The following is a 22,462-nucleotide window of genomic DNA, read 5'->3' as shown; positions in this document are numbered from 1 at the left end:
CTGTTTTCCCTCTCTCAGGCCAACCGCCATAGAAGACCTGCCCACGCTTTCCGCCCTGGGCAGCAGGTTTGGCTGTCCACCAAGGACCTTCCACTGCAGGTGGAGAACCGCAAGCTTGCTCCTCGCTACATTGGCCCCTTCAAGGTGGTGTGCAGGGTGAACCCTGTCGCCTACCGGCTCCAGTTGCCCCGGACTCTGAGGATCAACCCCATGTCAATTCCATGTTTCCCTGTTGCGGCCCGTACTGACGTCCACATATGCCCCTGCCCCTAGGAATCCCCCACCCCCCCGCATCTTCCAGGGTCAGACTGTGTTCACTGTGCATCGCCTGCTTGACTCCCGCCGGGTCCGCGGCGGGCTTCAATATCTGGTAGACTGGGAGGGCTATGGCCCTGAGGAATGCTGTTGGGTCCCCGCCCGGGACATTTTAGATAAAGGACTTTGTCGGGACTTCCATTCGGCCCATCCGGATCGCCCTGGGAACGTCAGGAGACGCTCCTAGAGGGGGGGGTCCTGTTAGGACTGGGACTGTTTTGGCCTCTAGAGGCCGCTGTTATGTTTATCTTGTCATGTTTGTTTTGGCCTCTAGAGGCCGCCACTGTGTTTGTCTTGATTGCCTGTTTCCTGCCCCGCCCTGTTCCTTAATTAGTTTGTGTATAAATTCCCCTCTGTTTGTTCCCTTGTCACGGAGTCTTTATGCTATGCTGTCTAGTGCTAGTTTCCTCTGTCCCACGTATCTTGCCTGTGCCCTTGTGTTTTTTATATTTTTGCTTTCTTTGGACTTTGTACCTTTTTTGATTTTCTGAGCGTTCAGCATTTTGCCTTTCCTTTTGTTTTTGGACATTTTACCTTTGGATATTTTTATTTTGGTTTATCTTCTGAGCTTTTGGATTTTCTTTTTGCTTTTTCCATTGGATTGTAAATAGTGTAAATAAACTTTTTTTTTTTTTGATACTCTACTTTTGCCTCACGCCTCTGCACTTGAGTCATCCCCCTGGTGGCCTCGTGGGGGTTTGCTGGATTATCACACCAACGACCCGGGTTCGAATCCCAGTAAAACCCTAACAATTTTAAATTTCATGACAACAACACATCTTAAAGTTGGGACAAGGCCATGTTTACCACTGAGACATCCCCTTTTCTCTTTACAACAGTCTGTAAACGTCTGGGGACTGAAGAGACAAGTTGCTCAAGTTTAGGGATAGGAATGTTAACCCATTCTTGTCTAATGTAGGATTCTAGTTGCTCAACTGTCTTAGGTCTTCTTTATTGTATCTTCTGTTTTATGATGCACCAAATGTTTTCTATGGGTGAAAGATCTGGACTGCAGGCTGGCTAGTTCAGTACCCGGACCCTTCTTCTACGCAGCCATGATGCTGTAATTGATGCAGTATGTGGTTTGGCATTGTCATGTTGGAAAATGCAAGGTCTTCCCTGAAAGAGACGTCGTCTGGATGGGAGCATATGTTGCTCTAGAACCTGGATATACCTTTCAGCATTGATGGTGTCTTTCCAGATGTGTAAGCTGCCCATGCCACACGCACTAATGCAACCCCATACCATCAGAGATGCAGGCTTCTGAACTGAGCGCTGATAACAACTTGGGTCGTCCTTCTCCTCTTTAGTCCGAATGACACGGCGTCCCTGATTTCCATAAAGAACTTCAAATTTTGATTCGTCTGACCACAGAACAGTTTTCCAATTTGCCACAGTCCATTTTAAATGAGCCTTGGCCCAGAGAAGACGTCTGCGCTTCTGGATCATGTTTAGATACGGCTTCTTTGAACTATAGAGTTTTAGCTGGCAACGGCGGATGGCACGGTGAATTGTGTTCACAGATAATGTTTTCTGGAAATATTCCTGAGCCCATTTTGTGATTTCCAATACAGAAGCATGCCTGTATGTGATGCAGTGCCGCCTAAGGGCCCGAAGATCACGGGCACCCAGTATGGTTTTCCGGCCTTGACCCTTACGCACAGAGATTCTTCCAGATTCTCTGAATCTTCTGATGATATTATGCACTGTAGATGATATGTTCAAACTCTTTGCAATTTTACACTGTCGAACTCCCTTTCTGATATTGCTCCACTATTTGTTGGCGCAGAATTAGGGGGATTGGTGATCCTCTTCCCATCTTTACTTCTGAGAGCTGCTGCCACTCCAAGATGCTCTTTTTATACCCAGTCATGTTAATGACCTATTGCCAATTGGCCTAATGAGTTGCAATTTGGTCATCCAGCTGTTCCTTTTTTATACCTTAAACTTTTCCAGCCTCTTATTGCCCCTGTCCCAACTTTGAGATGTGTTGCTGTCATGAAATTTCAAATGAGCCAATATTTGCCATGAACTTTCAAAATCTCTCACTTTCGACATGTGATATGTTGTCTATGTTCTATTGTGAATACAATATCACTTTTTGAGATTTGTAAATTATTGCATTCCATTTTTATTTACAATTTGTACTTTGTCCTAACTTTTTTGGAATAGGGATTGTAGATAAGATTGCAAAATTTACATTTTTTTTTAGATGAAATACATCATGGATCTGAGTGACATATTTAAATAATATTGGCTGGGTTTTTTTTGTGGTATATCAGATATATTCCATTCAGCTAGCACAATATTGAGCGAGACAAAGACGAGTTCAATATCATGCTAGCCGAACAGAGTATATCTGATATACCACAAAAAGCCATTATTATTATTATTATTATTATTATTATTATTATTATTACCCGCCCAAACTTTGTTTGGGCAGCGGATATAGAAACGGGTTCTGTCTGTCTGTCTGGCCGTCCAGTCATGTTTTCGTTTCCGGGCCATATATTTAAAACTTCTGAGGATATCTTCATGAAACTTTGTACATATCAAGCAACATGTAAACTGGTGCCTTTTGCTATTTTGGATTTTTGAAAAAAAGTATTTTTAAAAATGTTTACATAAAAATTTGATTTTGACTTAATTTCTAAGAGCAGTGTTCGTTTCTGGAGCATATATCCCAAACTATTCATGATACGGGTTTGAAACTTGGTCTACATGTTACCAAGGTGATGTAGATGTGCCTTTTCATACTAAGAACTTATAGAAATTTAAATTTTTCATGTTTCCAGAGAAAAAATTTCAGACTTAGTCTCTCAGGTTAGTCTTCGGGGTAGGTTTTGTTTCCTGAGCAGAACTTGAAAACTATGAGTGGTATGGTCTTGAAAGTTGGTATATGTGTTGATTAAGTAATGTATATGTGCCTTTTGATACCAAGAGTGAGAAATGTGAGAAATTTTAATTTTTAGCTCACCTGGACCAAAGGTCCGATGGGTTTATGCCATGGGCTGCTGAGGTCAGTGTAAAGAGGTCGGGTTGGTTTCCTGCAGCAGAACTTGAAAAATATGACAAATAAGATCTTGAAACTTGGTATATAGTTGGTATACAGGGCGGGGGATATAGATGACTGTCTTCTTGTTATGATGCAGACACACTCTTTTCCAGTTTTTCGATGTCCGTTGGTAGGTTTCTCTCTTGTAAAGAGAGAGGAACCGTCAGTGCCTTCTAGGCCTTCAGAGATGGCCTAAACATATCAGCATTTTCAAAGGCCTACACTAGCTTACCCACTACTCAGTGCTGTCAGTGCAGCAGTGAAGTCAACTTCCAGCCAGTGTGGTGTTCATCAGTAGTGTTAGCAAATGCTAATAAAGCAGTCAAGCCAGTGCTATCGAGAGCAAGTAGCACAGACAGGCTAACGACCGAGAAACTAGCTACATCCACACGACAACGGCAACGAGATGTTATTTAAAAATATATCGCATCCAAATGGGCAACGATCGGTAAAATATCAGGTCCATATGGCAACGCAACGCTTGCTGAAAACGATGCAATACACATGCCACACCTCTAGGGGTGCTGTAAGACGGTCCCTTCGGAGACACCAGAACAATAGAAGAAGTAAGGACGCATGCGCATAAACTATTATGCGCGAGACTTCATATTAGCCACAAAGTCAGGAAAATCTGTTCATAAAATAACATTATAATGACCAAATCCAATGAAAAGTATTTTTCCAGTCTCACCTGTGAAAGGTAATCCCATGTGATCTCGTTTGTACAGCAAACCTGTTGGTACAGTTAAACGCAGCTAATCTTTATTCTCCGCTTTGACCTATCCAATATGGCGGCGAGGATGACGTATGATTCTACGCGGAAGGCGGCGTCTTTAATGGTCCGGAATAAATTGAATGCTACACGTTGATGGATTAATTTGCTCTTCTACGCCCTTTTTGAGGAATGTATTGTAGGACTTAAACCAACATCTGAAGAGGTGAGATCGCTCCTTTTTTTCCCTATTTTTGCTGGCGGGATTGACTCTGCCCTAAGGGCAGAGTCTCTCTCTCTCTCTCTCTCTCTCTCTCTCACTTTGCACCATTACACAATAAATATTCACAGTGAAAATATTTTGGAAGCACGTTTCATGAACCAAGTTATAGGATTTGTTGACAACTCGCATCGAGTTCGTTACACTTCTACCCGGCATGAAGCACTCACAGTCATGTGGTTGTGACGTCATCATAAACAAATCCGTTCTACTCATCCAGACGACTTCACAACGGCAACGTTGCCAGATCTTTCCACTCTGGAACCTGTTCTCAAAAAGATTGCGTTTTGGGCACCCAAAACGCCGGTGCTGTGTGGACACCAGGCCTAAACGATAAGCAATTGTATCGGAGTCACCTGAATCCGTTGCCGTGTGGACAGGGCCTAAGATTTCTGTCTCCAGACTCTTCTTCCATGCAGCTCGCCACAGTATTTTTCACTCAGACTTAAGTATTCATTTCCCTCTGTAATTTATGGGGCCATATGGGGACGGACCCATATGGATAGTTGAAAGTCGCACTTGAAAGATGATTCTGGACACTTAGAGTAATACATAGCAAATCCCCCAGTGTTGAATTAACACTTTCAGAGTTCATTTGTGTCCAATTGGACATATATAAACACAGTAGGGTGTTAAATCAACACTCTGGGTGTTAATTCAACACTGGGGGATTTTGCTGTGTACTTTTAATGGTTTGGGACTACAGTTAACTTGCTAACTTTCGGACTGCAGTCGTCATGAACTGTTTTGCACTTAAGTTTCCATCAATGAACAGTTTATAACTTCAACAAAACAGACTTCATGTTAAAACTATAATGAATTTCCTGGTTTCACAGTTATACTTTGTGACTCTATAGGACACTGTTATAGAAGTGAGTTATTTATAATCACGCTATCTGTTATCACCCAAATGAGGATGGGTTCCCTTTTGAGTCTGGTTCCTCTCAAGGTTTCTTCCTCGTGTTGTCTGAGGGAGTTTTTCCTTGCCAGCGTTGCCACAGGCTTGCTCATTGGGGATAGACTAGGGATAAAATTAGCTCATGTTTAAAGTCTTTAATTTTTGGTAAAGCTGCTTTGCGACAATGTCTATTGTTAAAAGCATTATACAAATACACTTGGCTTGACTTGAATTTACTTAGCTACTTTTAAAATCAGGGCGGCATGGTGGTGTAGTGGTTAGCGCTGTCGCCTCACAGCAAGAAGGTCCGGGTTCGAGCCCCGTGGCCGGCGAGGGCCTTTCTGTGCGGAGTTTGCATGTTCTCCCTGTGTCCGCATGGGTTTCCTCCGGGTGCTCCGGTTTCCCCCACAGTCCAAAGACATGCAGGTTAGGTTAACTGGTGACTCTAAACTGACCGTAGGTGTGAATGTGAGTGTGAATGGTTGTCTGTGTCTATGTGTCGGCCCTGTGATGACCTGGCGACTTGTCCAGGGTGTACCCCGCCTTTCGCCCATAGTCAGCTGGGATAGGCTCCAGCTTGCCTGTGACCCTGTAGAACAGGATAAAGCGGCTACAGATAATGAGATGAGATGAGACTTTTAAAATCAACATCGACAACTACACACAACGGAGCTACCTGGAACCTTGCCATTAATCTTTTGCAAAATCCTTTGTCTTGTTGCTTTTTTGGTGTGTTTGGCTAAGTTTTGACTGAGCTCAAGTCCCAGTTCTAATAGTAACAGTTCACCACTGCTTGTAAATATGTGTGAAGAATGTCTAATGAAGTTCTGATAACCTTTTCAGTGTTCAGTGCATCTTTCTCTTTCTCGGTGAACAAAGAAATGCTTCTCACTCTCTCACTGAGTATTCGCATTAGATCTGATGTGTGACATCATGTTGTCTTGACAACTATGCAATATCGTAAACCATATTCAGTGCTCATTCTTCATTGGGTAGAGTGATGTAATACGTGTAGGATAAGCGATATGCTAACAATATTACATGCTATCAAACCAAATGAATGAAACCCATGAGAAGGGAATAGAATATATGTTTTTATTCCATCAAAAAGTGTCCTGTATGGATAATAATTCCCGATATTTCACTCCAATAATGTCACTCCCAGTGTTTTCCCACTGACTTGTCAAAATGGCAAACCATGTAATATATGTATATATTTTTTGTATTACTTCATCCATCATCTGTAGCCACTTATCCTGTCCTACAGGGTTGCAGGCAAGCTGGCGCCTATCCCAGCTGACTACGGGCGAAAGGCAGGGTACACCCTGGACAAGTCGCCAGGTCATCACAGGGCTGACACATAGACACAGACAACCATTCACACTCACACCTACAGTCAATTTAGAGCCACCAGTTAACCTAACCTGCATGTCTTTGGACTGTGGGGGAAACCGGAGCACCCAGGGGAAACCGGAGCACCCAGAGGAAACCTACGCAGACACGGGGAGAACATGCAAACTCCGCACAGAAAGGCCCTTGTCGGCCACTGGGCTTGAACCGAGGACCTTCTTGTTGTGAGGCGACAGTGCTAACCACTACACCACCATGCCACCCTGTATCACTTTATTTATTTATTTATTTATTTATTTATTTATGTAGCTAATGCATTAGCCTAGTCTTGTTCTAGAGGGACATCATCTCCTGATAGATTACTTTCACTTCAAGATACAGTTAACCTCACTGCCATGACTGCCATGATATGTTAACTCACTACATCACAAAAATCTATCATGTATCACTTATCCAGAGGGACGTATAGAATTGTTTTGTAATCTCCATCAAAAATACTGAACGTACTCATGATTTCATGCGAGTACAAAAAGGCCATAGTCTTCGAATACTCCCAAGCTAAAGCCCTGGTAGAAAGGCATTGGGACTGTTAGTTTAGTGCTTTGGATTTTGATCAATTCACTTTAAAATTCGAGAAGGAGAATTTTTACGGTAAGTGACCCTTTCAGTTTGTACTTCTGTTTCAAGTTGCATGCTCAGAAAAGAAAACAGCACTACACTGTACCTTTGCTTGTCACTGGTGTCTTTTGTTCCTTTAATTTGTGACTTTTATTTGGCAACCTGGACATATCAGGTGTACATATAAAGATAATTGAAGGTACACAGAGGTGGACAGTAATGAAGTACATTTACTTGAGTACTGTACTTAAGTACACTTTTTGAGTATCTGTACTTTACTTGAGCAGTGGCGGCTCCTGAATTTTTTTTTCAGGGGGGGGCAATTTTCCCCCGTTATGTCTACATGGACCGTAAATGTCCACAGGACTGAAGTAAATTGACCTAGGTAGCAAATCAATTGGCCGAACTTGTTTTTGCCTGGTAAATTCAGATATCAATATAGGCAATATCTCTTCTCTCCACTAGGTGGGAACACTAAACAAGTTAAAGGTGGCAAACTAAGGTAGCCTAGTAAACTAGACCCACCCGCCTAGCGGCCAAAAATATTTTTGCCTACGAGTGGCAAATATTCACATTTAGTCTGGCTTGCCAGGCTAAAACTAAGGAAGATTCATTGTGAAGCCTTCAAAGCAAAACATTTGGCATCACAATCAATTAATATTACATTACTCATTTATTTTCTCATATTATTCCAGTATTCTATAATAAGTAGACACAAATTCTTAATTATAAACATATTCTAATTTCTTCATTCGAAAGAATGCAATTAAAGTGGTAGGATATAAATCCAAAACAAATGTTTATTTAAGTTTTGAAAAAGATGAAGAAAAGCATAACCATCACACAAACATGTGCAGCTTAATTATGTGTTTTTTATATGGAATTGCACCATTTTAACAACAAATAATAATTCTAAATAAATTCTGCAGGTTTTTTTTCCCCAAGAATTCCTCCAGAAAGCCATGCCTTAAAAGGAAATTTAAAGTATTACAAGTATGTCAATGAACACAAAAGGCTTTAGTTATTTAGCTATATACACACAAGGTTACACAAGGTTTTGTAGTCAGTGCAACTTGGCTTAACAAGTTGGAAAAAAGGTAAGGTGCTGCTGGCTCCAATGAACACATACTGTACAATATATAAAAACTGAAAATATGCTTAATTTACACCAAGTCAGAGAGAACTTGAGGCTACTGAAATATTCCAAGCATGGCAATGTTAAACTGCCATTGGTAACACACACACACAAAAACAACTTTTGCCTAGTAAATTCAAATATCAGATATCACTGTACCGTCTGCTGTGCTACTTCCAGGGTGGAAGAGAACGCAAGGGTAGCAAAAACGAGCATTGACTACATCACAGCCAGCTAGCCAAGTTTTCCGGTGGTACCAGTTCTTGTTAAAACCTCTTGAGTAGGTCTTCTTCTCCCCCTTCGTAGACACTTGCTTGATGTTTAAATTCGGTCTAGGAGGTCCTAGCTGTTTGATTGCCGTTTTCTCCTCATTGGTACAACGACTAAAGAGAACTTCTTTCAGAGACGCTATCGTATTGTTGCACTCAACACTCGCCGCCATCTTCTTCATAGAATGTTCACACATTTCCCGCGCAAGTTGTGTTTTCCAGCCCAAAATTATGTTCAAAACCCGCCAAGATGCACTTAAAACCCCCCAATCTGGCAACACTTGCGCGGCGCAACAGGCGTATGACGTAAGCACGCTGCTTGTGCGAGCACATAAAACCTAATAGAAAATGCATTGGGAGCATGATTTTCGAAAAAAATGTACGTACCATTACTGTCAATGGGAGATTTTGGGGCAAATCTGAACCTGACAGAAATCGCCCCAAAACGGCGTGGCTACACCAGGCGCGACCTTAGCCTGATTGGACAATGACATTACTGTTGCCGTGGTAGTAGGAGTAGATTAAAAAAAAAAATCTCCCTCCCTGTTTGGGAGTGCGTCGCCCAAATCGCCCCTATTAACGAGCCGCCAGTGTACTTGAGCATTTTTTTTGGAAACGTATGACTTTAACTTCACTACATTTGAAAGGCAAATATCGTACTTTTTACTCCACTACATTTCTGTCAAGGTCCTCGTTACTCGTTACTATGAAGCAGCTTTGAAAGTGGATGTTTTTTTCTTTTCTTTCTAAAACATGATTGTTTTTTTTTTCCCAGGTGACACTGAGACAGACTATCAGTAATCACTAGGGTCACGTCACGTCCATAGACTATAAAATCAAGATCAATGATTTCTCCGCAGCATTATTTGAACATGATCAGTTGATGGCAGAATAGAAGGAAGAGGTTCTTCTGGGGAATGCATGCACACCAATGGCTATACCTAGAACCCATATTTTAGTTTTCAGAAAGGAATAATGATCTGTTTTGTTTTAAATGTTTGCTTTGTTTGCCAAAAATGAACCACATCACAGCCTACAAAAACTCGCCATCCAACCTGCGGAAGCATATTGAGGTCTGTAAACGTTTTATTCCAAGAGAAAGCTTGCAATGAAGTTGTCTGTGCTTTTAGAGCTAGCGATAACATTGTAATAGCCATGCAGTCTGGTTAGTCAAATGACTTTCTATGGATTTGCCCGCCAAGTTGCTGTAGCCTTATCCACGGCTAACGTTTACACAGAGCTAGTTAACTTGGACACTGTTAGTTAGCGTGTAAAAACAGAGTTATGCTAACATGAATAATGTTAACTTATCTGAAGTCCTTTCAGAAATATGTTTTAGCATAATCTTGCCAAATAAACAGAATGTAGAAATCTTTCTTTTCTAGTAGCGTTAGCTACCCAATATGATTTTGAGTTTGAAAAGAGTTTGCTAGCATGTCGGGTGGAGCTTCACTGACTAGCTAGCTTAACGTTAAACCACCATGATGGCACAACATGTGTTTATTTTGTGAATTCACATTTCTGTCTTTGGTAACGGCGTTAGGTGTTGTAAGCGTTGTGGCAATAATACAATGATGCGTTGACAGAAAATGTACTTTTAGTACTTAAGTATTTTTAAAAGCAAGTCCTTCGGTATTTTAACTTAAGTGAAAATTTGACTGGACATCTTTCACTTGTATCGGAGTAACATTTGACCAGTGGGATCTGTACTTTGACTTAAGTAATGAAGTTGGGTACTTTGTCCACCTCTGAAGGTACATAGCATAGATATGGTACCACACCAGTAACAAGGAATGGTATACTAGTCGTACCTCTTTCCTCAGACTGTACCTGTAATTTACCTTCTGAAAACTTGATAATAAATTACAACATGACGACACATTTATTAAAAATGTAAGCATGTCACACGGAAATACAGGACGTTGACAGATTTACTTTTTTTAAATGACTTGATTGATCAAGAAGAAATATTTCCTAAATCCTGTGGTTTGGTTTCTTCGTCGTCTGGCCTCATCACTGAAAGGCCCTTGACATGTCGATTGCTGCAGTAATTCCTCCTCAGAGTAATTCAAGGTTCTTCAGGGTAAACAGATCTCTTCGCTCCAGATCTGTTCGATTGCTTGCATTGTTTACTTTTAGCCAGGGATCCTGCTCAGTTTGCAGGAGAGTTATGAGCCCAGGTTGTAATGGCTAGACAGTTTATTGAAGCCGGTCCTTGTCGCCAGCGTCTTGTTGAACAGGAGACTGTGTGATGTATTGTTTTGGTTTTGGGGGTTTATGAGGGAACGTTAACATCATTTTTAGCCTTTTGTATGAAAAATGGGAAATATAGCAAAAGCAGGTTCATTCTTTTTCTTAAAAAAATATTTTATGAGGAAAAAGCATGTTTTTACTTTCACATGTGATTTTCTGACATGATTAATTCATGCTCATGTGATTTATTTCACGTGATTTTATATGGTTAATTTAAGTGATTATTATGATTAATTTATTTTCATGTGACTGTTTACATTAATAATTTGTTTCACATGTGATTTTTACTTTAATCATTTATTCTGCTTCAGATTTGTACGCACAAGCATGGGTGTGAATGGTTGTCTGTGTCTATGTGTCAGCCCTGCGATGACCTGGCAACTTGTCCAGGGTGTACCCCACCTCTCGCCCATAGTCAGCTGGGATAGGCTGCAGCTTGCCTGCAACCCTGTAGGACAGGATAAGCTGCTACAGATAATGGATGGATGGATGGATGGATGGATGGATGGATTTGTACACAATTAATTTATTTTCATGTGATTTTTACATGAATAATTTATTCCCTATGTGATTTTTACATCGATAGTTTATTCCCCATGTGATTTTTATACAGATTATTTATTTCACATGTAAAAATCACGTGGATAAATTATTCATGTAAAAATCACGTGAAAATAAATTAATCATATTAAAATCTGAAGTAAAAGTAAATTGTTCAAGTAAAAATCACATTTGAAACAAATTATTCATGTAAAAAAATTACATGACAGATTAATCATATAAAAATCGCATGTGAAATAATTTGTATAAAAATCACATGGGAAATAAACTATTGATGTAAAAATCACATGTGGATAAATTATTCATCAATAGTTTATTTCCCATGTGATTTTTACACAAATTATTTATTTCATGTGATTTTTATATGATTAATCTTTCATGTAATTTTTTAACATGAATAATTTGTTTCAAATGTGATTTTTACTTGAATAATTTATTTTTGCTTCAGATTTTTATGTGATTATGTCATGCTCCGCCCCGGACATCCGCTCCTGAGCTTGTGGATCTTCCACGTCAGCTCCGATCCGGATCCGGGATGGGAATTCCATCCTGCCTGCTTCCCTGTTCAGCGAGCGCTCACCTGCATTCACTTCCTGATCATCACCGCTGCCTTTTTAAACGCCGTTCTCAGCCACAGACAGTGCCAGAACGCCTCATATGTAGGCTCTAGCCGTTTTTGCCTCGAGAGTTTTTTTCATGTTTTTTTCCCTCAAGTGTTTTTCATGTCTTCACCTGCCTCCTTTTTCAAGTCAAGTTTCATGGTTTCTTTTTATGCCAGGACTATTTTCGTTATTGTTTCTTAATCCAGTTTTGTTTACATTTTTGCCATGCCTTTTTCTGGATTAAACCTACTATGCTTCTTGGATTACTGTCTGTGTGCGTGTTCTGCTTTTGGGTCCTAATTCCCCACACTTCCAGCAACCTTAACAGTGCGTTCTGGCCAGCATGGATCCAGCAGAATTCGCCCATCTGAGAACGGCTGTCCAACAACAAGGGACTCTCCTCGGGACCCATCAACAAGACCTATGACAAGTCAATCAGAACCTCGCCACCTTGTCCTACTCACTCAACCTCCTCACCACACAGATGCAGCACTATCAAGCCATGCCTACCCCTGCCCAGCCGTCTTCAACTCCAGCTCCTACCACTGCCTTTCTCTGTGAGCCAAGACTTCCAGCGCCTCAACCCTACGATGGAGAACCAGGTACTTGCAGATCTTTCTTGTCTCAATGCTCATTAATCCTAGAGCTGCAACCTCTGGCCTTCCCCACAGAACGCTCCCGGGTAGCATATACCATCACGCTCCTCACCGGCAAGGCCAGGGAGTGGGGAACAGCGGTCTGGGACGCCGATGCACATTTCTGCTCCAACTTCAAAGATTTCTCCGAGGAGATGAGGCAAACTTTTGAATGCTCTTTGTCTGGCCGGGAGGTGGCAAGAGAACTCATGGAGCTGCGGCAGGGGTCCCGGTCTACCTCAGACTACGCCATCGAATTCCGGACGTTGGCAGCATCGCGCGGTTGGAACGAGACCGCCCAGGTCAACGCGTTCCTGCACGGCTTGTGCGATGTCATTAAGGACGAGCTGGTATCACAGGAACTGCCGTTGGACCTCTCCAGCCTCATGGACATCACCTACCATATCGATGCCCGTATCCAGCAATGGAGGAGAGAGAAGACTCGCCCCAGCTTCACCTCCTCTCCATCTCCCGCCTCGTCCGTCAAACCCATGCAGGTAGACTGGGTTCAGGTGTCAGTGGAAGAACGACAGTGCTGGCAGAGCACAGGGGCCTGCTTCTACTGTAGTCAGCTGGGACACATCTGACGAGCCCACCAGTGAATCAAGGGGCCCTGGTGGGCAATGCTCGAAACCAGCCCCCCGCTGATCGACTGTTACTCCCTGTCATCATCATCATCGATAACCAGCATCACCACCTCCAGGCCCTCGTTGACTCAGGGGCAGACAGGAACCTGAGCTGCTCCGCCACCGCCAAGCGTCTAGGAATCCCGCTACTCACTCTCGACGTTCCTCTCACCGTCCTGACACGCAATGGCACCGGCTTGACCACTGTCACCCACCTCACTGCCCCGCTCACCCTGAGGATTTCCTGTAATCCTTCTGAAACCATCCAACTTCACATCATGAATGACCCCCACGTACCCATCGTTCTAGGATTACCTTGGTTAATGCAGCACAACCCCCACCTAAACTGGGCCGACAACACCATCTTAGGCTGGAGCCAGTCCTGCCTAGCTTCTTGCCTGAACTCCACTCTGCCTCCCGCCAAGCCACTGCAGCCTTCAGCAAGCGAGTTTCCCTACCTCTCTCAAGTGCCTCCGGAATACCTGGACTTAAGACTTGTCTTCAGCAAGACCCAAGCAGTGTCCCTCCCTCCTCACAGACTCTATGACTGTGGAATCAACCTCCTGCCCAGGATGGTGCCACCCAAAGGGTGACTCTACTCTCTCTCTCCCGTCGAAAGGTAAGCCATGGAGAAGTACATCTCAGAGTCTCTGGCAGCTGGGATCATCCGCCCTTCCTCCTCCCTGGCAGGGGCGGGATTCTTCTTCGTGGAGAAAAAAGACAAGTTGCTCTGCCCCTGCATTGATTATCGAGGTCTCAATGCCATCACGGTCAAGAACAGCTACCCACTACTGCTCATGACCACAGCCTTTGAACTACTCCAGGGAGCCAAGGTATTTACCAAACTGGATTTACATAATGCTCACCATCTCATCAGGATCAGGGAGGGAGATGAGTGGAAGACGGCCTTTAACACCACCACGGGTCACTACGAGTACCTCGTAGTCCCCTTTGGCCTGACCAATGCTCCCGCAGTCTTCCAGGCACTCGTGAACGATGTCTTAAGGAACTATCTCAACATCTTCGTTTTTGTGTACCTGGATGGCATCCTGATCTTCTCCTGCTCCCGGGAAGAACATCAGGTTCACATCCGGCAGGTCCTCCAGTGCCTGTTAGAGAACAAGCTGTTTGTCAAGGCAGAAAAAAGTGAGTTCCACCAGAGCTCCGTCTCGTTTCTGGGGCTCATCATCTCCCCAACAAGGATCCAGATGGACCCCCTCAAGCTTGAGGCAGTCACTGACTGGTCCACCCCATCCTCACAGTAAGAGCTCCAGCATTTCCTGGGAGTCGCTAATTTCTACAGGCACTTCATCTGCGACTTCAGCACCGTGGCCGGACCTCTCACAGCATTGACCTCGATCAAGAGCCCATTCAAGTGGGGGGAGTAAGCAGAGAAAGCCTTTTCCATGCTCAAACACAAGTTCACCACAGCACCCATCCTCACCATACCCGACCCGACCAAGCAGTTCATTGTGGACATTGACGCCTCCGAGTCCGGGGTCGGAGCTGTTCTCTCCCAGAGGGCCAATGACAACAAGGTCCACCCCTGCTCCTTCTTCTCTCGCTGGCTGTCCCCTGCTGAGCAAAACTACGACTTCAGCCACAGAGAGCTGTTGGCCATCAAGCTGGCCTTGGAGGAGTGGAGACACTGGCTTGAGGGGTCGGATCTCCCCTTCATTGTCTGGACCGACCACAAAAATCTAGAATACCTCAAGTCTGCCAAATGTCTCAACTCGCGTCAAGCCCGATGGTCTCTCTTCTTCTCCCGATTCCGGTTCACGCTCTCCTACCACCCAGGCTCCAAGAACGGCAAACCTGACGCCCTGTCCAGGATATTCTCTTCCCGCCAGGAGGAGCCAAGAATGCCCAAAACCATCCTCCCTCCACTCTGTCTGGTGGGGGCCGTCCTACTTGAGGTAGAGGCATTAGTGCAAAAGGCCCTGGAGCAGGACCCCGGGGCTGGTAACTCTAGCAATATACCACGTAACCATCTGTTTGTTCCCTGTTCTGTGCGAGCCCAGGTGCTGCAGTGGGATCATGGCTCCAAGTTGGCTTGTCACCCGGGGGCTGCTCGAACCCTGGCACTCATTCAACAATGCTTCTGGTGGCCATTGATCAAGGAAGATATCCAGGAGTTCGTGGCAGCCTGCAACACGTGTGCCCAGAACAAGACAGCCAATCAACCCCCTGCCGGCTTGCTGAGACCCCTCCCGACTCCTCGTCGACCCTGTTCACACATCGCCCTGGATTTCGTCACAGGATTCCCCAACTCAGGTGGCAACACATGCATTCTCACAGTCATTGACCGTTTCTCTAAGTCAGTCCACTTCATCCCTCTGCCCAAGCTTCCCACAGCTAAAGAAACTGCCAAACTACTCATCCTCCACATCTTCCACATACACGGACTCCCCTCTGACATCATCTCCAACCGGGGTCCTAAATTCACTGCGCAGTTCTGGAGGGCCTTCTGCAAACTCATTGGGGCCACCTGTAGTCTCTCATCAGGATTCCACCCTCAAACCAACGGCCAGACGGAACGGGCAAATCAAGACTTGGAAGCGGCACTCAGGTGCATGGCATCCAGGGATGCCGGTTCTTGGAGTAAGTACCTACCTTGGGTTGAATATGCTCACAACACTCTGCCTTCATCTGCCACAGGTCTCTCGCCCTTCCAGTGCTCCCTAGGCTACCAACCGCCACTCTTCCTCAACCAAGAGGAGGAGGTCACCGTACCCTCGGCCCAGACCTTCATACGCCACTGCAGGAGGACGTGGGCGTTGGCCCGGAGAAGACTCCTACACTCCACCCTAGCATCCAAGAGACAGGCCAACAAACACCGCTCTAAGGCGCCCACCTACCGGGTGGGGCAGTGAGTCATGCTCTCCATGAGCCATCTGCCTCTCAGAACCGTCTCCCGCAAGCTGGCTCCCAGATACGTAGGACCCTTCCTCGTCAGTAAGGTAAATCAATCCATGTTCCATCAAACTGGCATTAGCACTCACCATGTGACGCATTCACCCCACGTTCCACGTATCACAGTTGAAACCTCTGGTCTCCAGTTCTTTGTTCAAATTTCACATTTTCTTTTTATGCCTGGACTATTTTTGTTATTGTTTCTTAATCCAGTTTTGTTTACATTTTTGCCACGCCTTTTTCTGGATTAAATCTACTACGCTTCTTGGATTACTGTGTGCGCATATTCTGCTTTTGAGTCCTAATTCCCCACACCTCCAGCAACCTTAACAGATTAATTTATTGTCACATGTGATTTTTACATGAATAATTTATTTTACATGAGATTTTTATATGATTAATTTTTCATGTGATTTTTTTCATGAATAATTTATTTCACGTGTGATTTTTACACTGATCGTTTATTACATGTGATTTTTAGACAAATAATTTATTTCACATGTGATTTTTATGATTAATCTTTCATGTAATTGTTTACATGAATAATTTGTTTCAAATGTGATTTTTACTTGAACAATTTATTTTTACTTCAGATTTTTTATGTGATTAATTTATTTCACATGTTATTTGTATGTTTTTTGCACATTTTTTTACATGATTGATTTATTTTCATGTGACTTTTAGATGATTCATTTTCTTTGGTAATGTTTTATGTCGTGCATGTGGTTTTATTTTTCCACATATGATTTTTTTCCAGGATTAATTTATTTGAATGCATTAATTTGCTGATTGTTGGGCATATTGGTTTTATTTATTGTACTTTTTTGTAGTAAATTAATTTTTAAATGTGATCATATAAGGGTGAGTCAAATGATTTTTAATTTTTGCATTGTTTATTGGAAACTTGTGTCACAAAAGTGTGTCACTGTTCTGTGTCATCTCCATTCCCTTTACTGCGAGCGTTCCAGCACTTCCAGTTGCTAATGTATGTAATTTTACTGACATATATACGGTTCACATGATGCCATATGTTTACATGAGGTCATGTGCAATTTCATGCATAAAGTTGTGATTTATCACTTGTTTTTGTCGCGGGATCACACATGATCACATGTGATATATAGGATGATTATTCCCTATACTTACTACTAAAGACTGGTAATGTCTTCATTTGTAACCCATCAAAACTATGGATTTTTCCCCTTTGCTGTTATTCTAAACATTTCACAGCAGGACCTGGCACTAACACTAATCTGAAACATCGTTTGATTGTGAAACTACTGTACAGTACAATGCATTTATTCTGAGTTTCTCAGTGCCAGAAAGAGGCTTAAAGGGCATTCAGCCAAAATGTAAATGCTACTTATTTGGTAGATTCTTTTGTTCAAATGGGATTACAACTGAAGCATAAACCAATAATATAGCTAAACTGATGGGATCAAAGGCTTCACTCAAGGGCCCAAACGGGGCTCCTGGAAATTAACCTCAGAAGCACAAGTACAATTGGGATTAACCACTGGGCTAACCCTTCTATAACCCAGTCTCCTTCTTGCTAAACATATCCTATACTCGTCCATACATTAAAACAAACTTATAATACTCTATACATGTATTTTACATATAAATGTCATCGAGTCTTTTTCCTGTCTTCAGCTGTCCAGTTTTGATGAGCCTGTGCCCAGGAACCTCAGATTCCTGTTCTTGGCTGACAGAAGTGGAACCTGATGTGGTCTTCTGCTGTTGTAGCTCATCCACATCAAGCTTTGATGTGTTCTGAGAAGCTTTTCTGTTCACCACATTTGCAAAGAGTGGTTATGTGAGTCACTGGAGCCTTGATGTCAGATTAAACCCATCTGGCCATTCTCATCTGAGCTCACTCATCAGCAAGACGTTTCCACCTGGAGAACTGCCTCATACTGGATGATTTTTGTACCATTGGGTGTGAAAATCCTTTGAGATCACCAATTTCTGGAGTCGCAGAGATCACATTTTTCCCCTTTCTGACATTGGATGTGAACTGTGAACCTTAACTGAAGCACTTGAATTCTCCACACATTCTCTATTGGGGAGAGAGGGGATAGGCACGTTCTTCTTCCACAGCCACATCTTTGTAATGTGTGCAGAATGTGGCTTTTCATTGTCTTTTTGAAATATCCCTGGAAAAGATACCATCTTGAAGGCAGTATATGTTGCTCCAAAATCTCAGTGTACTTTTCTGCATTAATGCTCCATCACAGAAGTGTAAGTTACCTTTGCTAAGGGCACTGACACAACCCCATACCATGATAGACCCTGACTTTTGGACTTGTCTTTGGTCTGGAGCACACGGCGTCCATTTCTTACATTGAAAGACCTGGAATACTGATTCGTCTGACCACTATACACATTTCCACTGTGTGATGGTCCATCTCAGGTGGGGTTTACATTAGACCGTATCAGCGGATCGTCAGATTAACGTTTTTAAAATGATTAGTGTGCACACAGCAACGCCAATACACGATTTACGTGCACACAGCAACGCCAATACACGGATACGCTCGGCTCCGCAGGCATCCTGCGCTCCAAATCACTCTGCCCTGAACAGCGAGTGCTCTCCAAATCACTCCGGCCCTGCGCAGCTCACAGAGCGCGCGAGTGGAGTACACGAGCAGTGATTTGGGACTGAGCCGCTGTGTGTGTGATCTCAGTGCATGTCGGGCATGCGCGTCACTTACCACTTGCAAGTGGAAGGATGGCAAGCCTAAAGACAATCATAACTACACAATGGGCAGTATTTGCATCAGTATTTGCAGTATTTTCATACTTTTATACTCTTTAATGAAAGGTGATACAAGGCGGAAGTCCGCGCCGTTTTTCAGCAGTCGCGTCACATGACCAACGCCAGCGAATCAGGAAGGTGGATGTCCCAGTGACGTTGTCCAATGACGACGCCAGCTAGAGCTCAGCACAGCGTATCCGCGTATTCTCAATGTTTACACAGCACCGGACCAGACACGATCTGGATTGAATACGTGGACCCTGACGGATTCCTGTTTCCCGGCGTTTCCAGGCGTTTTAATGTAAACGGACAGTGCATCCGCGAAGAAAACGAGACAGATACGGTCTAATGTAAACTTGGTCTCAGATGTCTCCGAGCCCAGAGAAGTCAACGGTGCTTCTGGGCACAGTTAACATAAGGCTTACTTTTGGCACAGTAAAGGTTTAACTGGCATTTCTGGTTGTAACACTGTATTGTAAAGCTTGACAAAGGTTTGCCAAAGTAATCCCAATCCCATGTGGTTATATCAGCTATAGATGAATGACAGTTCTTGATGCAGTGCCGTCTGAGGGATCAGAGATCACGGGTGTTCAGTTTAGGCTTGAGCCCTTGACCTTTACACACCAAAATTCCTCCAGATTCCTTGAATCATTGAATGATACTATGCATCATAGAGGGTGAAATATCCAAATCCCTTCCTATCTTTCTTTGAGGAACATTGTTTTTAAACATTTCAATCATTTTCTCATGCATTTGTTAACAAACTGGAGATCTTTGCTCCTCTAAGTCTAGGCCTTTCCTGGATACTGATTTTATACCAAATCATGATCACAATCACCTGTTCACATCACCCGTTTCAAATCACATCATTATTTAATTGCTTTACCTCATTACTAGCCCTAAATTGCCCCTGTCCAAACTTTTCTTGGAATGTGTTGCAGGCCTGAAACGCAGGAATGGGTGTATATTGATTAACAAATGAAATGAAGTTGGCCAACAAAGCATGAAATATCTTGGGTTCGTTCTGTCTGCAATGAAATACAAGTCAAAGTAAAGTTAGACATCACTGCTTTTGTTTTTTATTTGCATTTTCCTTACCATCCAAATTTTTTTGATTTGGGGTTGTACTTTTCCATTTTGACTATTCTAAAGGCCATAAATGGTGCCATAATGCGTTATGTAGAAAGCATATGACCAGAGGTAATATGAAGTCAGAAGTGCCGCTCTTATACATTTGAGTGCAAAGTTTTTAAAGGTAAAAAACAAACAGTATGTCAATGCTATAATTGATCTCTAATTCAAACCAAAACAATTCCAAGAAATGCCATGTTGGTGTATCCTGGAACAAGTGGAAGAAAACAACAACAACAACAAAAAAGCAAGATATCAAAGTTTTGTCATGGCCCAGTCATGACAACGTATGTTATCAAGAAGACTTTCAACAGATATGACAAGAAGAATGGGAAAAGCTTGGTGAAGTGATCTGGCATGGTTGCATCAGATACGTCAGGGGCAGTAAGGATGAAAAGGATGGGTACCTATGGGTATGCAAACTTTTTTGCACTCAACTGTACTGGACCACCCAAACTCATGGTACCAGTTTGTTTTCCATTATCTTGGATATTCTAAGGGAAAATGGAGTAGTTGAGTCACAACACTGCTTTCTTTCATAGTTCACAAGGCCAGATTTATAGGCTTACGTAATAATCCACAGTAAAATGTACCAAGGCTTCAACTGGCAAAGTGAAGACTCACTTCCATTAGGTTCAGGTGTCAGGACTCAGTGACGACATCCATTTTTCTTCCAGTTAAAGTGTTTGCATAAGTATAAAAGACATCATTTCACAATATACAGGACTTATTCCCCAACGATCTGCCATATTTACTTTGCGCAAATATTTCCCTCCATGAGTTCTGTTAAAATATTACCATTCCTAACACAAAAGAGGAAGTTCTCTTGGCATCATCCACCTGTAGCTACATGTAGGCCCTGTTTACCAGCCATCATGGCTCTGCCACACCTCCCAAACACAAAAATCTCTCACGACACCAATGGCGGCTTTCACACCGACTGTACCAAGTCCCACATGGCTGTGTTTCTCTACCTGAAACATCTGGATTTGTTCACAAATCCACCCGTTTCCTCCCCAAGCTGTTAGCGAAAGGACAACAGTGAAAGGACAGAGTGAAGGAGAGAGAGAGTGAGAGAGTGAGAGAAAATGTGTCTACTCACCATACGGAAGCTCCATATTAGTGCCGGCCTGAGTGTGAACATTGACCATGCCGTTCCTTGTGTTCTACAGCTGTCCTTTTTGTCGTTGCTGTCCTTTTCTGAGGAAGTACAAAAGTTTGAGAACTGGATGGAAGAGTTGGTGCAGCGAACTGCTTTTTTCTTTAGACGAAGGTGCTGGTGGCGCTCTGTAAGACCGGCACTCCTGTTATCTTATTGATTCTCCTAATCTGGACAAATGTGGGTGGGGAGGTTAAACAGTAACCAAGCTCATATAGAGGCGCAATCTATATGACAGCTGTAGCCATAGCGACAGGATGATAGAAACTCAAATAGACAATTTGTGTTGATTTCAGCCCAATTTTTCCCTCCAAATGTGCATTGCTTTTCTCTAAAATTTTCAACGGCCGTCATGACTGTTGACTGAGTGACAGAATGATTTGGTGAATGAGGAAAAAAATGTGTGTGTATGTGTGTGTGTTCACGTGTGCGTTACCATGTATAGTGATGTAATATTCGATTTGGTGATTTACAGCAATGGTAATGGTCTCAAACTTTTGTAGACATGAACGTCTATTAATTTTAGGATCATTTCTTTCTACTTCCAGAACACATTAGGTCCAAGCTAATATTATTTGGGATACAGTGAGGTTTGGAATAAATCTTTTCAATTCAACTGACCAGTCAGACAGGATAGTAATTAGTCTGCCATTGTATTTCAATTAAAATCCATTTTAAAAAATAATTTAAAAAAACATTACATACTTTTGCATTATGTTTTTTTTGTTTTGTTTTTTAGGTTCTAATTTTTCTCCAAAGAACGCAAAGGTCCGGTTTTGAACCAACATGTACTACAGATATAAGGAAACCTCGCTCTCAGTGATATCACATTAAACATGTGGAAAAGGATTCAGTGTTTAGCTTCCCATGGCTATAAAATGATGGACTCAGCTGAAAGCATCGATTTACACAACAGTACTGGGGTTTCACTTTTGAGTGTCTTCATGAAACTCACTACTGCTTCACACACACACACACACACACACACACACACACACACACACACACACACACACACACATTCTCACACACTGTCACGGTGAAAGTGATGAATGATGAAATAACATATTAATCATCTTTTTATTTATTAGATAACACTTGTTTACTACTCAATACTAACTTGTTTATAATTCAACACTGACTCATAGTCTATATGAAAAATAATAATTTTTTTTAAATGCAATGGCACAAA

The sequence above is a fragment of the Neoarius graeffei genome, chromosome 13, assembly GCF_027579695.1.
Source record: "Neoarius graeffei isolate fNeoGra1 chromosome 13, fNeoGra1.pri, whole genome shotgun sequence".
Taxonomy (NCBI): Eukaryota; Metazoa; Chordata; class Actinopteri; order Siluriformes; family Ariidae; genus Neoarius; species Neoarius graeffei.
The sequence above is the reverse complement of the archived record's forward strand: the minus strand, read 5'-3'. Positions refer to the sequence as shown.